This window comes from Chiloscyllium plagiosum, unplaced genomic scaffold, assembly GCF_037043375.1.
Source record: "Chiloscyllium plagiosum isolate Xiang-an unplaced genomic scaffold, Cpla_swu_hap1 HiC_scaffold_4, whole genome shotgun sequence".
NCBI classification, from domain to species: domain Eukaryota; kingdom Metazoa; phylum Chordata; class Chondrichthyes; order Orectolobiformes; family Hemiscylliidae; genus Chiloscyllium; species Chiloscyllium plagiosum.
The window spans coordinates 56,068,957-56,082,802 of record NW_028270142.1 but is presented as its reverse complement, the minus strand read 5'-3'; positions in this window follow the sequence as shown (position 1 = coordinate 56,082,802).

Genomic DNA, 13,846 nt, shown 5'->3' with positions numbered 1-13,846 from the left:
CTGTTGCTTCTTTTGTGAACAATTTTCAATCCATGCCCTCTTCTTCTCTATCCCTTCATGGATGGGAACAGTTTCTTCCTATCTATTCTGTACAGATCCCTCAAGATTTTGAACACCTTGATCACATTTCCTCTCAGCCTTTTTCCTTCAAGGAAAATGGGTCCCAACTTCTTCAATCTATGTCATAATTATTGTTCCTCATCCTGGGAAGCATTCTCATTAATCTTTTCTACATTGTCTCTACTGCCTTCACATCACGTAAAGTAAGGTGCCCAGAACTGGATGCAATATTCCACCCGAGGCTGCATTGTCTTCTACAAATTCACCATTACATCCTTGCTCTTGTACACATTGCCCCCATTATTGAAACCTCAACTACTGAGTGATGTATTAACTGCACTCTCAACCTGTCTGCCACCTTATACACATATATACCACAGATCACTCTGCTACTCTCCCCTCTCCATGTTCTTCCCACCGAAATGAATCACTTCACTTTCTTTGCAATGGAGTTCATCTGTCACCTGTCACCCATTCAACCAACTTCTTAAATGTCCTCCTCACTGTTCACAAATACTTCCATGTTGTATATTATCAGCAAACTTGAAAACAGTGCATTGTATACCAAAATCAAGGTCAGGAAAAGGAAGGGTCCCAATTCTAATCCCTGGAAAGCTCAATTACGCACTTTCCTTGCACTCATAACATAGGAACAAGAATAGACCATTCTGCTTGTCAAACTTGCTCCATCACAAAATTTGATTATCTAACTCAGTGTCACTTTCCTGTGCTATCCCCATGTTGCTTGATGTCAATGGTTTCCAAAAATCAATTGAAACCCTTCTTGAAAATGCTCAATAGCACTCCTGGGTAGACACTGAAAAGATTCACTGCCCTCAGAGTGAAGAGATTCCTCTTTATCTCAGTGTTGTGGTTCTGTTCGCCGAGCTGGGAATTTGTGTTGCAGATGTTTCGTCCCCTGTCTAGATGACATCCTCAGTATTTGGGAGCCTCCTGTGAAGTGCTTCTGTGATGTTTCCTCCGGCATTTATAGTGATTTGTCTATGCCGCTTCCGGTTATCAGTTCCAGCTGTCTGCTGCAGTGGCTGGTATATTGGGTCCAGGTCGATGTGTTTGTTGATAGAATCTGTGGATGAGTGCCATGCCTCTAGGAATTCCCTGGCTGTTCTCTGTTTGGCTTGTCCTATAATAGTGTTGTCCCAGTCAAACTCATGTTGCTTGTCATCCGTGTTTGTGGCTATTAAGGATAGCTGGTCGTGTCGTTTCATGGCTAGTTGGTGTACAGTCTTTGAATTATTTGACTTAACAGACATTCAATTTTTCAAAGTATAATTTCGGTTACATCACACTGTAAATTTTTGCTATAAATTCTGTGTGTAAGGATTGAGCCCTCCGCTATCACTGATGAAGGAGCGACGCTCCGAAAGCTAGTATGCTTCCAATTAAACCTGTTGGACTATAGCCTGGTGTTGTGTGATTTTTAACTTTGTACACCCCAGTCCAACACTGGCATCTCCAAATTATAAGAAAACTATTTGCTTCAATGAGACCATCTTTCATTCTTCTGAATTCTAGAGAATACATGCCTAGTTAACTAAACCTCTCCTTCAAAGCAATGGTGCCAAGATAGAGATGAGACTGTGAAACTCCATTGTTCTCCCTTCAATGGCAATTCATTTTATAAGGAGACCAAAACTGTGAGCAATATCATGAGTGAAGTCTCAACAAGGCTCTGTACTTGGATTTGATTTGATTTATTATTCTCAAATCTTGCTACAGTGAAAAGTTTTGTTTAGCATGCAGTACAGACAGATCAGAGGGTGACTGAACAGAATAAGGAATGCAAAGTTAGGGCTGCAAAATAGATGCACAGAAAGCAAGCTCGACGTCAGATTTGAAATTTGAGAAGTTTAATGACAGCGGGGACGAAACTGTTTAACCTCTTTTTATCTTCTAGGTTATAATCGGAGGAGGAGGGGTCTCTGATGATTATGGCTACTTTTCCAAGGCAGCGAGAAGTGTAGATGGTGACAATGGAGGGAAGATTGGCTTGTCTGATGGTGTGGGCTGTGTTCACAAATCTCTGTAGTTTGCAGTCAGATCTTTTTTCTTTTTTAGTCAAACTCCCTGTAATGAAGGCTAACATACTTTTGCTCTCACCATTTTTTTCTCGAACTCTTGCTTGCCAGCTGCTTTCATAGCCTTGAACTCCAACTCTCTTAAGTTGCTTTTATGGTCCTGAAATTCAGTCACAACTTTTATGGCCTCAGTGTCTGCTAATAGGTTACTTTCAGGAAAATTGCTCTGTATGTGTTGCTGAGATGGAAGAAAGGCAGCAGTTGGGTGCAACAAATCATCATGGAGTGATAAGTGAGGTACAGTGATGTATTCAACAAGCTTACGGATTTTTGTCAGTCTGTAAATACACGAGGGGAGTTATGCTCAGGAGAACAGAAAACCAGTGGAGGCTTATTAAGTTTTCTAGTTATAATGCATATTGTTGCATTCAAATAATTATGAAAACATGTGTGTGTGTGTGTGCATGTGTGTGTGATGTCCTATGTCCGACAGCTACATAATAGCCTGCTCTGGATATTAGTAGGACAAGTGCTGAGGTCTGGTGTGTTGTGACAGCAGTCGCATCTCATGTAAAGCTAACAGTTTAGCCTGAATTCTAAGAGACAAAGTTATTGTTGTGAAAGACCATCTGGCTCATTACTTTCGCTTTATTTGGGTCAGCATCACCCTCCTTTACACCAATATCCATATTCTTCAAACATTTATATTGCGTAGTAATGGGTAATGAAGCCACGACCTGCTGAGATAGTTACAATGAAAACTTATAGCTTTAATAATCTAAAGATGGTGATGTAATCTATTAAGTTATTATGTAACTCTGGTAACATGAACACCAAGACTGGGTTATTACCAAGTATCAAAGGATGTATGTATGGATGAACTAAATACATCACCACTCTTTCGCAGACATAGGTGTAGTATGGACTCAAGCTGGCTCATAAATGGACATCCCTAATGTGTTATAAAGTTCAGCAGGAGCTATTCAAGCTGGAATCAATACCAATTTTGCAAGATTGTCACATGACATGATGTGACATCAACACTGTCACCTCACTCTTTTACAGTCATAGAGACATACAGCACGGAAACAGACCATTCAGTCCAACTTGTCCATGCCGACCAGATATCCTAAATTACTCTAGTCCCATTTGCCAGCACTTGGCGCAAATCCCTCTAAACGCTTCCTATTTATTTACCCATCCAGACGCCTTTTAATTGTTATAATTGTCCCAGCCTCTACCACTTCCTCTGACAGCTCATTCTCTACATATAACATCCTCTGTGTGAAAAGGTTGCCCCTCAGGTCTCTCTTAAATCTTTCCCCTGTCACCCTAGACCTATGCCCTCTAGTTCTGGACTCCCCCACTCCAGGGAAAAGACCTTGTCCATTTATCCTATCCATGCCCCTCATGATTTTATAAACCTCTATATGGTCCCCCTCAGCCTCCGATGCTCCAGGGAAAACAGCCCAGCCTAGTCAGCCTCTCCCTTCGTTCAAACCTCCAACCCTTGCAACATCCTTGTAAATCTTTTCTGAACTCTTTCAAGTTTCATAAAATCCTTCCGATAGATACATGCCACCTCACAACAGATGGCTCTTGAAGATTTCTAGTGATAGACCTATGAGTATTTCCTTTGGCACTTTTTTCCATTGCCTTGGAAGACAGATTTTTGATACACTGTCTTGGAAACAAACAATCTTTGTGGTTCTGGGAAAGAAACCTGCCATCCTTATCAAGATTGGCCTACAAATGACTCCAGACCCACAGCAGTGTAATTGATTCTTAACCGTCCATTATAAGGGCCAAGTATGGCCCAAAGGTATTATGGGTAACAACTGTTGGCTTGCCAGTGATTCCCACATGCCATGAAATAATGAAGAAACAGAAACAAAATACTCTCAGTATTCCACTTTAAATAATTTGTCAAGATATTAGGTCAAGATTATGACATGACAACACAGTTTAAAGGGATCAATTGCTAGAAGAGTTGTAGCATTTTCCTCATTGTCAACAAAGGAAGAATGAGTTTGGTCAGGTTTTGGATCTGTGTATAATTTCAGAGAATGCATATCCAGACCACAAGTGACAACATACAGGGAAGTCTTGCTTAATTCCACTTTTACTCTTCAAACTACTAAAAGTTGCTGGTGAGCTGTCCCATGGGTGCTAGGCTGTTATCCTCCCATTGTGATATTATCTACCAGTTCCAGTGGGTATTAGATTGTTGAGGGTAGAAGGAAGTGGGGTTTGTGGCACAGGGTGGTGGGGGTCTCACAGATATTGTCTGAACCTGATTCCATGTTACGATTACACATGTTGCTCCTCAGCGTGGGAACATTGGCATCTTAGTGAATTTTTGGTGAATCTGTAAAATCTTGGGCAGTCATGCACTGTGGTGTTGACAGCAAAACACATTTAATGGACATTTGTTTCATTGGGCCATTGCTGAGTTTTATGTTCTGTAGCATTTTCACATTGTAGAAGAATCTGGGTTATCATTTCAATGTTACATCCAGCAGATATTGAGGCCACAAACAAAACCAGAAATCGCTGGAAAGCTCACCAAGTCTGGCAGAATCATGGAGAAAAAGTAGGATTAATGTTTTGTGTCCAGTGACCCTTCTTTAGACCTGCCACTGTATACTTTAATCCAACATTTCCATGTTGTGGACTGAAGGGAGACACAGTGGAGCTGCTTGTTTGTCCACGTATTGTCATTGACATTTTACATCCCACCTGAGCAGACAGGTTGGATTCACCTGTCACCTGATAAGCAGCACCCCCAAACAATATAATAAAGAGGACAAAACCAGGTTGTCAGTGCTGAACAGTTTCTTTCTATTCTTCTTGCAGTGGATGAAAGCACAGGTTCACATTTCTGATCCAAACCTGCCAAAAACTTATTCTCACTGAATTAGAAAGCCAGAGAATCATAGTACAGGACAGAAGGTGATGATTCGGCCCATCAAGTCAGCCCTCGTTCTTTCAAAGAACAATCCAACTTTCCCACTCTTTTTCCAAATCACAATAATTACTTTCTTCCTTCAAGTGTTCATCCATTCCCTTTCAAAATTTACTGTTGCTGCTGTATCCATCACCTTCTGAGGCTCTCAATCTAAGTTCTAACCACTCGGGTGTAAAAAAAACGTTTGTTCCTCATTCAGGCTGTTTTTGTCTCTGTTTCTCCTTCGAAATGCTTTTGTTGTAATTGGATGCAGTGTGTTCTTCCAAATCAATATTCACAGATTCCTTCATCCATCTTCAGTGGTAGCACTGAGCAGGTAAGTGTAAAGTGGGAACCCCTTTTACTCCCAAGTGTCTGCATTAATTCACTGACAATTATTCATTTGTGCAAGAGAGAAGAGCAGGAGCAGACCACACAGCAGATTGAGCCTCATCATTCAATGCAATCTTGTTTCTCAATTCAACTTTTCCCTGCTTTCTCTATTTCCTGCTGTTTCCTGAATGATCAAAAATCTGTCTACTTCATTCTTCAATGTACTCAATGCTGGAAGAGAGACAACCATTTGGAGTAGAAAATTCCAAGGTTTATGACCCATTGTATACAGGCATAGGGAGGCAGTGGTGTAGTGGTAACATTACTGGCTATTAAACCACAAAAATCAGGCTGATGATATGTGTTCGAGCCCCACCATCAGACTATTCATCTCTGCCTTTTGCTTACCTCTACTTTCCACCCTTTATTAAATCGCTCTTACATGCCCACACCACATGTCCCCAGCTATTCTCTCTCTTGGGTGTCTTCACCATTCTTTTAAATCTTTACATTACAGAATAGACTTCGTGTTTTACAGTAGTAGCAGCCAATATTAGATGCTGCAATCTGTAGGATGGAGCGAACTGGCAGAACTGTACAAGTGTCAAAAAGCGAGAGAGGCCAATGAGTCCATTACACCTTCTCTTCAATAGACCAATCACAAACTAATTTCATTAAGCCCAATCTTGCTATGGTCCAATATCTGCCTCCACATCAAATATTTCCATAGTTTCCCTTTAATAGATGCAGTAGTACCGGCTTCAAGCAGTCTCTGTGGCAAGGCATTCCATACTTCAGCAATCCTCTGCATGTAAAAACCACAACCTTCCAACTTCGAGACAGGAGTCTTACCAGCGGAGCCAAGTTGTCAGTTAATACATCACTGTCAGCTGCAGCCAATAATAACTAGAACTGAACAAAGTGGGTAAAGTTATGATAGAGCATGCATTCCCTGGGTTTCACATGCAGGATAATTGCAAAAAGCTAGCTTTTTATACTGAATGAATCAAGTTAAAACATAATAATCTATTTCATCCCCTTTTTTACAGCAGTTGATCAAGAATGACGATGTATCTAGGATCATGCAGCAAATACACACAACAAATCCCAATCTTGTCATTGTGACTCTTTGAATGCAGTCAACTAGGAAAATTATTGAGGAGTGACATTTCTGTTCAGGTTTTGTGCACCATTTACAATAAGCTCTAGAGTTACCATGATATGATCAAACACTTCCTTTTGATGCAGCCTGCCAGAATCTGATTGATTTCAATGTAATGTTATAAAGCGGAACTGATGCATGCCAAATTTCATTTTCGCTCAAGAGTATATTTATAATCAGATTTTGTTCTATTAAAATCTTCATCAGTAACATTGCAATGACCAATGAATAACATTGTACTGTCAAAACCTTCATCAGCAACATTGCAAAGAACAAAGAATACAAGTATTAATAAAAATGTATGTTTTGCATGTCATATCATCATGCAATGATTTAAATACACAGTTTCCCTTTTCTTGGCCTTTATAAACATCTAATTTTGAATTGATGAAATTAATCAATGTGCATTATCATCTGATTGAATTGCTATTCTTCTTCCAGACTTCCTTTAAATATAATTACAGTGATCAGTTATTTTTTATTTTCCTTTGCTTGAAAATCAGATTTGGAACATTCAGACTGTTTGTTAGAATGAGTTTTCCGTTTTCTTTCCAACATTGTGTAGTTTATCAGACCTCAATCATCTCATTTTATGCTGTATGAATCCATGGGCAGAATGTTACACTCTCTCACCAACAGCAGTGGTACTGCCAGTCCTTGGGCCCATTGAGACTCTTCAATGGCCAAGAGGCATCCAACTAATAGCATCAGCCTTCCCCCATTGGTATTTTACTCGGGGTGGTGAGGGGGAAGGGAGCTAGTGTTGGTTGGGAGGGATGCCATCTTTATGGTCATAAACTAAAACAGGTATTGCTGGAAAAGCTCAGCAGGCCTGGCAGCAGCTGCATAGAGATATCAGAGTTAATGTTTTGGATCCATGGTAACTGATGGTAGCTAGGAAAATGTTGGTTTTATGCAGAAGATAGGGTGGGGGGGATGGGGTATGGAGTAGATGATAGATGGAGATAGAGCCCAAAGAGAAAGAAGAACAGCTGGACAGAAAAGGAATGGGTAATGATCTGGTGAGGAGACTGAATAGCTATTAGTAGGAACTGTTAGATTACCAACTTGCAAAACATTTCAAAGAACATTTCTGGGACACATGCACCAATCAACCCCATTGCCCTGTGGCTGAACACTTCAACGTCCCCTCCCACCTCACCACGTACATGCAAGTCCTTGGTTTCCTCCACCGCCAAATTCTAGCCACCGATGTCTGGAGAAAGAATGCCTCACCTTCTGCTTTGGGACCCATGGGATCAATGCTGATTTCACCAGCTTCTTCATTTCCCCTACCCATACCTTATCCCAGATTCAACCCTCTAACTCGGCACTGCCCTATTGAACTGTCCTACCTGTCCATTTTCCTTCCCACCTATCCACTTTACCTTCCTTTTCGACGTGTCACCATCACCCCCACCTTCAGGTACCTATTGCATTCCCAGCTACCTTACCCCCCAGCCCCACCCCCTCCCATTTATCTCTCAGCTCCCTTGCCCCCCACCCCCCCATTCCTGATGAAGAGCTTATGCTTGAAATTTCAAGTCTCCTGCTCTTCAGATGCTGCCTGACCGGCTGTGCTTTTCCAGCTTTTCGACTTTTCGACTCTAACCAGTCCATGCCAACACAAACCCAAACTGAACCAATCCCACCTGCCTAAGTTTGGCCCATATCCTTGAAACATGACTTATTTATGTATTTACCCAAATGTCTTATAAACATAACTGAACCAAAAGCCACCACTTTCCCTTTAAGTTCATGCCACACACAAGCCACTTTCAGTGTAAACAAAATTTACCCCTCATCTTTTTTAAACATCTTTCTCTTCTCACTTAAAAAATATGCCCTCTAGTCTTAATAACCCCCACCCCAGGGAAAAGACACCTGTCATTCACCTCATCTGTACCCCTCATTCTTTTATAAACCTCTACAAGCTTACCCCTCAATCTCCTACGCTTCAGTTAAAAACTCCCAGCCTATCAGGCATCTCCGTGTAACTCAAACCCTCCCTTCCCAGCAACATTGTAAATCTCTTCTGAACCTGTCCAGCTTAATTGTATCCTTCCTATAACAGGGTGATGAGAACTGGACACAGTAATCAGGAAGGGGCCTCACAAGGTCCTGTACAACCTCAGCATGATTTCCCAGCTCCTATACAGTCAGGCAGCTGGTCTTTAAAATGTGCTTTTCCTCCTGAGTTAAAATGGAAAACTCATTTTAAAAGAGTTAACATTATTCCCACCATTATATTTACGTGATGTAGCCATTTGGATTGAGGTCAGGATCCCCGCTTATAATTTAGTGGATGAGAGGGGAAAACAGAGGTGTCCTGTAAAATCCAGCTCCCTGATATTTGCTCAATGAAGACTGAGTTCCTCAAGACCTCAGCGTAGGATAAGAATGAAGCAGGTGAAAGGAGAGCTGGCAAGGCTGAAAAAGCCCTGGCTGGGTGCCAATGCTGCTCTTGGTCTTCAAGATGCAATATTGCCACTTCTCACTGGGGGCTGGGATTGGCAAAATTCTTATCTGGGGTGAAAGTGATTACTGGAGATGCTGGAGATCAGAGTCAAGATTAGAGTGGTGCTGGAAAAGCACAGCAGGTCAGACAGCATCCGAGGAGCAGGAAAATCGACATTTTGAGCAAAAGCCCTTCATCTGGAAACTGATGAAGGGCTTTTGTCTGAAACATCAATTTTCCTGCTCCTTGGATGCTGCCTGACCTGCTGTGCTTTTCCAGCACCACTCTAATCTTGACAAAATTCTTATCCGTCCAATTCAAAGTTAGTAATGGAGAAATAAGTCTGGCCAGAGGGATGTTCTCCCCTGTTGAAATTTCCATGACTTCTTTTGCACTCAAATATCTGGACAATTGAAAACAAATTGACTTTCAGCTCCATGAATACATACAAGTAGGGTCCACTTGAATCTTCAGATGAGTGTAAATTCCAATATTGAACCTAAACAATGCCTCTACTTTCTCAGGAGGCTAAGGAAATTCAGCATTGTCTACAAAGAGTCTGACCAATTTTAATAGATGCGCCATAGAAAACATTTCGGTTTGGATGCGTCATGGCTTGGTATGGCAACTGCTCTTTCTAGGACTGTAAGAAACTCCAGAGAGTTATGTACACAGCCCAGTCCATCATATAAGCCAACCTTCCACCCAATAATTCCATCTGTACTTATTGCTGTCTCGGAAGGGCAGCCAATATCATCAAAGACCCCTCCCACCCCAGTTATAATTGCTTTCAACTTCTTCCGTTGGGCCGAAAAGCTTAAACACACATACCAACAGATTCAAGAACAACTTCTTCCCTGCTGTTATTAGATTTCTGGGCCTCTCAAAATTTAACTTAATATTGATCTTGCTCTTTGTGTACCTTCTCTGAACCTGTAACATTCCCTCTGTTCTATTACTCTAATGCACTTTGTATGGCATGATCTGCCTGTATTGCATGCAAAACAAAACTTCTCATTGTACTGAGGTGCATAGGAAAATATTAAATAAAATAAACAAATGTTGACATTGTCATCTTATTAAAGGAGAAACTTTATTGCTGGAACAGCACAGCAGGTCAGGCAGCATCCAGGGAACAGGAGATTCGACGTTTCGGGCACAGGCCCTTCTTCAGGAATGAGCAGAGAGTGTTCAGCAGGAGAAGATAAAAGGTAGGGAGGAGGGACTTGGAGGAGGGGAGTTGGAAATGTGATAGGTGGAAAGAGGTCAAGGTGAGGGTGATAGGTCGGAGTAGGATGGAGGCGGAGAGGTCAAGAAGAAGACTGCAGGTCAGGAAGGAGGTGCCGGGCTGGAAGGATCCAGCTGAGACAAGGTGGGGGGAGGGGGGATGAAGAAACTGGTGAAGTCCAAGTTCATCCCCTGCGGTTGGAGGGTTCCCAGTCGGAAGATAAGACGCTCCTCCTCCGACCGTCGGGTTGGAGGAGGAGCGTCTTATCTTCCGACTGGGAACCCTCCAACCGCAGGGGATGAACTTGGACTTCACCAGTTTCTTCATCCCCCCTCCCCCCACCTTGTCTCAGCCGGATCCTTCCAGCCCGGCACCTCCTTCCTGACCTGCAGTCTTCTTCTTGACCTCTCCGCCTCCATCCTACTCCGACCTATCACCCTCACCTTGACCTCTTTCCACCTATCACATTTCCAACTCCCCTCCTCCAAGTCCCTCCTCCCTACCTTTTATCTTCTCCTGCTGAACACTCTCTGCTCATTCCTGAAGAAGGGCCTGTGCCCGAAACGTCGAATCTCCTGTTCCCTGGATGCTGCCTGACCTGCTGTGCTGTTCCAGCAATAAAGTTTCAACTTTGATCTCCAGCATCTGCAGACCTCACTTTCTCCATCTTATTAAAGGAGCCAATTGCATGGAGAGAAAGAAGAGCATATACTGTATCAACTTTGCAACAGAGATGATGTTCAAAACACTTTGTTCGTCATATGGCCCTTTAGGAAGTTCCAAGAGTATGGCAGTTGCTGCAGAAATCCACTTCCTTTTGTAATCTCCCACAGACAGGAAGACACTGACTGGACTTCCTGGAATTGATTCGAGGTATTCAGACCTGTTATAACTTCATAGAGGGGTAATAGTTTTAAAACAGAAGTCCTTAGACACTTGCCCATTTAAAACAACTGTTATTGTGTCGGACAAAGTGTCCACAGATAACATAGCTATTCCAATCAGAGAGAAGGTTTATTAAGTAAGTTTATACTTTACATTCAGGTAGCAGTTGACAGAATACACACAATCTTTATTTCTCAGTGCTGCCTGAACATAAATTAATGAGTATTGACTTATTCTCTTTTTTTTCTCACATTCTGCTTCTTTTCTCCTCTGTCTCTTTTCGTCTGAAGGATGTAAACTGTAAATGAAGCTTCCCTGGAGAACTCTTTCTCTTATATTGCAAACCTGCTGTAAAATTTGAAATGACACCATTCCCAGGATTTGGAATGCTGTAAATGGGATCTTCCAGAGATGTATGGAGCTTTTGTGGGCAGCATGGTGGCACAGTGGTTAGCACTGCTGCCTCACAGCGCCAGAGACCCAGGTTCATTTCCTGCTTCAGGCAACTGTCTGTGTGGAGTTTGCACATTCTCCCTGTGTCTGCGTGGGTTTGCTCCGGTTTCCTCCCACAGTCCAAAGATATGCAGGTTAGGTGAATTGGCCATGCTAAATTGCCCGTAGTGTTAGGTGAAGGGGTAAATGTAGGGGAATGGGTCTGGGTGGGTTGCTCTTCAGAGGGTCGGTGTGGACTTGTTGGGCGGAAGAGCCTGTTTCCACACTGTAAGTAATCTATCTATACTTTCACAGTTTTGTGTTGAGCATTAGGGATGGGTTGGTGTTAATCATCCTGGTCAAGTCTAATCCTCTCTTCATGTGATATTTGCATTTTCCAGCAGGTTCAACTAGATTACAATACACATGTTGGCCAGCTTTTTTATTCACAAAGCAGGAATGCTGAAGCTAGTTGAGGAATGCTGAAGCTAGTTTGTAGGTGGCACGGTGGTTAGCACTGCTGCCTTACAGTGCCAGAGACCCGGGTTCAATTCCCGCCTCAGGCGACTCTCTGTATGGAGTTTGCACATTCTCCCTGTGTCTGCGTGGGTTTCCTCCGGGTGCTCCGGTTTCCTCCCACAATCCAAAAATGTGCAGTTTAGGTGAATTGGCCATGCTAAATTGCCCGTAGTGTTAGGTGAAGGGGTAAATGATGGGTCTCGATGGGTTACGCTTCAGCGGGTCGGTGTGGACTTGTTGGACTGAAGGGCCTTTTGCACACTGTAAGTAATCTAATCAAATCAGCTAGCTTGAAATTAGCACTTTCTTGGCATGGCTGTCTGCCTGGTGTATGTCCACTGTTCCACCCAGTGGAGGAAAGCAAATTTGATTGGACCTCCATCAACCACTATTAACATTCATCCTTTCCACCAACAATATGCAGTGCATACCATCGACAAGATATGCATAAGCCATGGCATTTATTTTAACTTTAATTGTAAGACATAAGTCAATTACAACTATTAACCGATGTTGGAGTGCTGTTCTAAAACAGTCTTTTATTTCTGAGTTAAAAATCACACAAAACCAGGTTATAGTCCAACAGGTTTAATTGGAAGCACACTAGCTAGTGTGCTTCTAATTAAACCTGTTGGACTATAACCTGGTGTTGTGTGATTTTTAACTTTGTACACCCCAGTCCAACACCGGCATCTCCAAATCATGACTTTTATTTCTGACCCACTGCATGATCACTCCATATCCCTGTATGTTTTCACCAGTTTCAGAATTTATGTTTATCACAATAAATACAAAACAGGGATACTTAATAAGGATGGTTGCTAAAAACAATAACCCTTACAAAGCATTACCTCTGCATGGTCATCCCCAAGTTCTGATGAGTTTGCCATTGCATGGAAAGCACATGATCAGTCTCGAATTAGCTCAATGATGCTTGACTAATTCCTGATTGGTTTCTTAAGAGTGATAGTCATTTTACAAATATCGCTTTCTGTTATATCCTGACTAGTTCCCTAAGGTATCAGTCTCTTTGAAAAGATATTAGATCTTTTACAGGTCTTCATTTGTTCTCCAGAGATATAGGGGTCACATGTTTTGCTGGAATTCTCATTAGATCAGACCACATGATTGCTAGGAATCAAACCTTATCACTGTAAAGGCCCAAAAGACTCCACGAAGAAACCTAGAAACAGATTTGTACAGCCTGGGTTGCCTTATAACCAATTATATAATTAATTGAGAGTAAATAACATAAAGTAACCAGAGGCCAATGCAAATTTAAAAACAGCAAATCAGAAAAATTATGAAACTTAATTCCAAAGTAATGTTCACATACATTAAAATAAAGTGACTGTTTCTCTTTAAGGAACTTTCAGTTAAAAGGCTATGCAAGTTTAGAACATAAGAATTTTGGCTTGAGACCTAAAGTTGTTTTACTTCACACAACTTGCTTTGACAATTAAACTACAAAATGGCCTCATATTTATCCTGCAATGATACTATAAAATGTAAGAATGGATATCCTCCAGAATTTGTTTACAGTTAAACTATAAAATCATGATCTTTTAGACCTCAGACAAATGTAGCACATCTCCCTTTGCAGCAAAACTAGCTATTGTCACTGGCTGGTGTGATATGACACTAGTATCTCACACTGACTTGAATTCAACAAAATATAATGTGAGTACCTCACTTGCTTGGTCAGGTCAAGTGCCAAACCCACGACCTTTGCCACTTAGAGGTACAATTTCAACAGATATATGGGAACAGCACCACCTGCAAG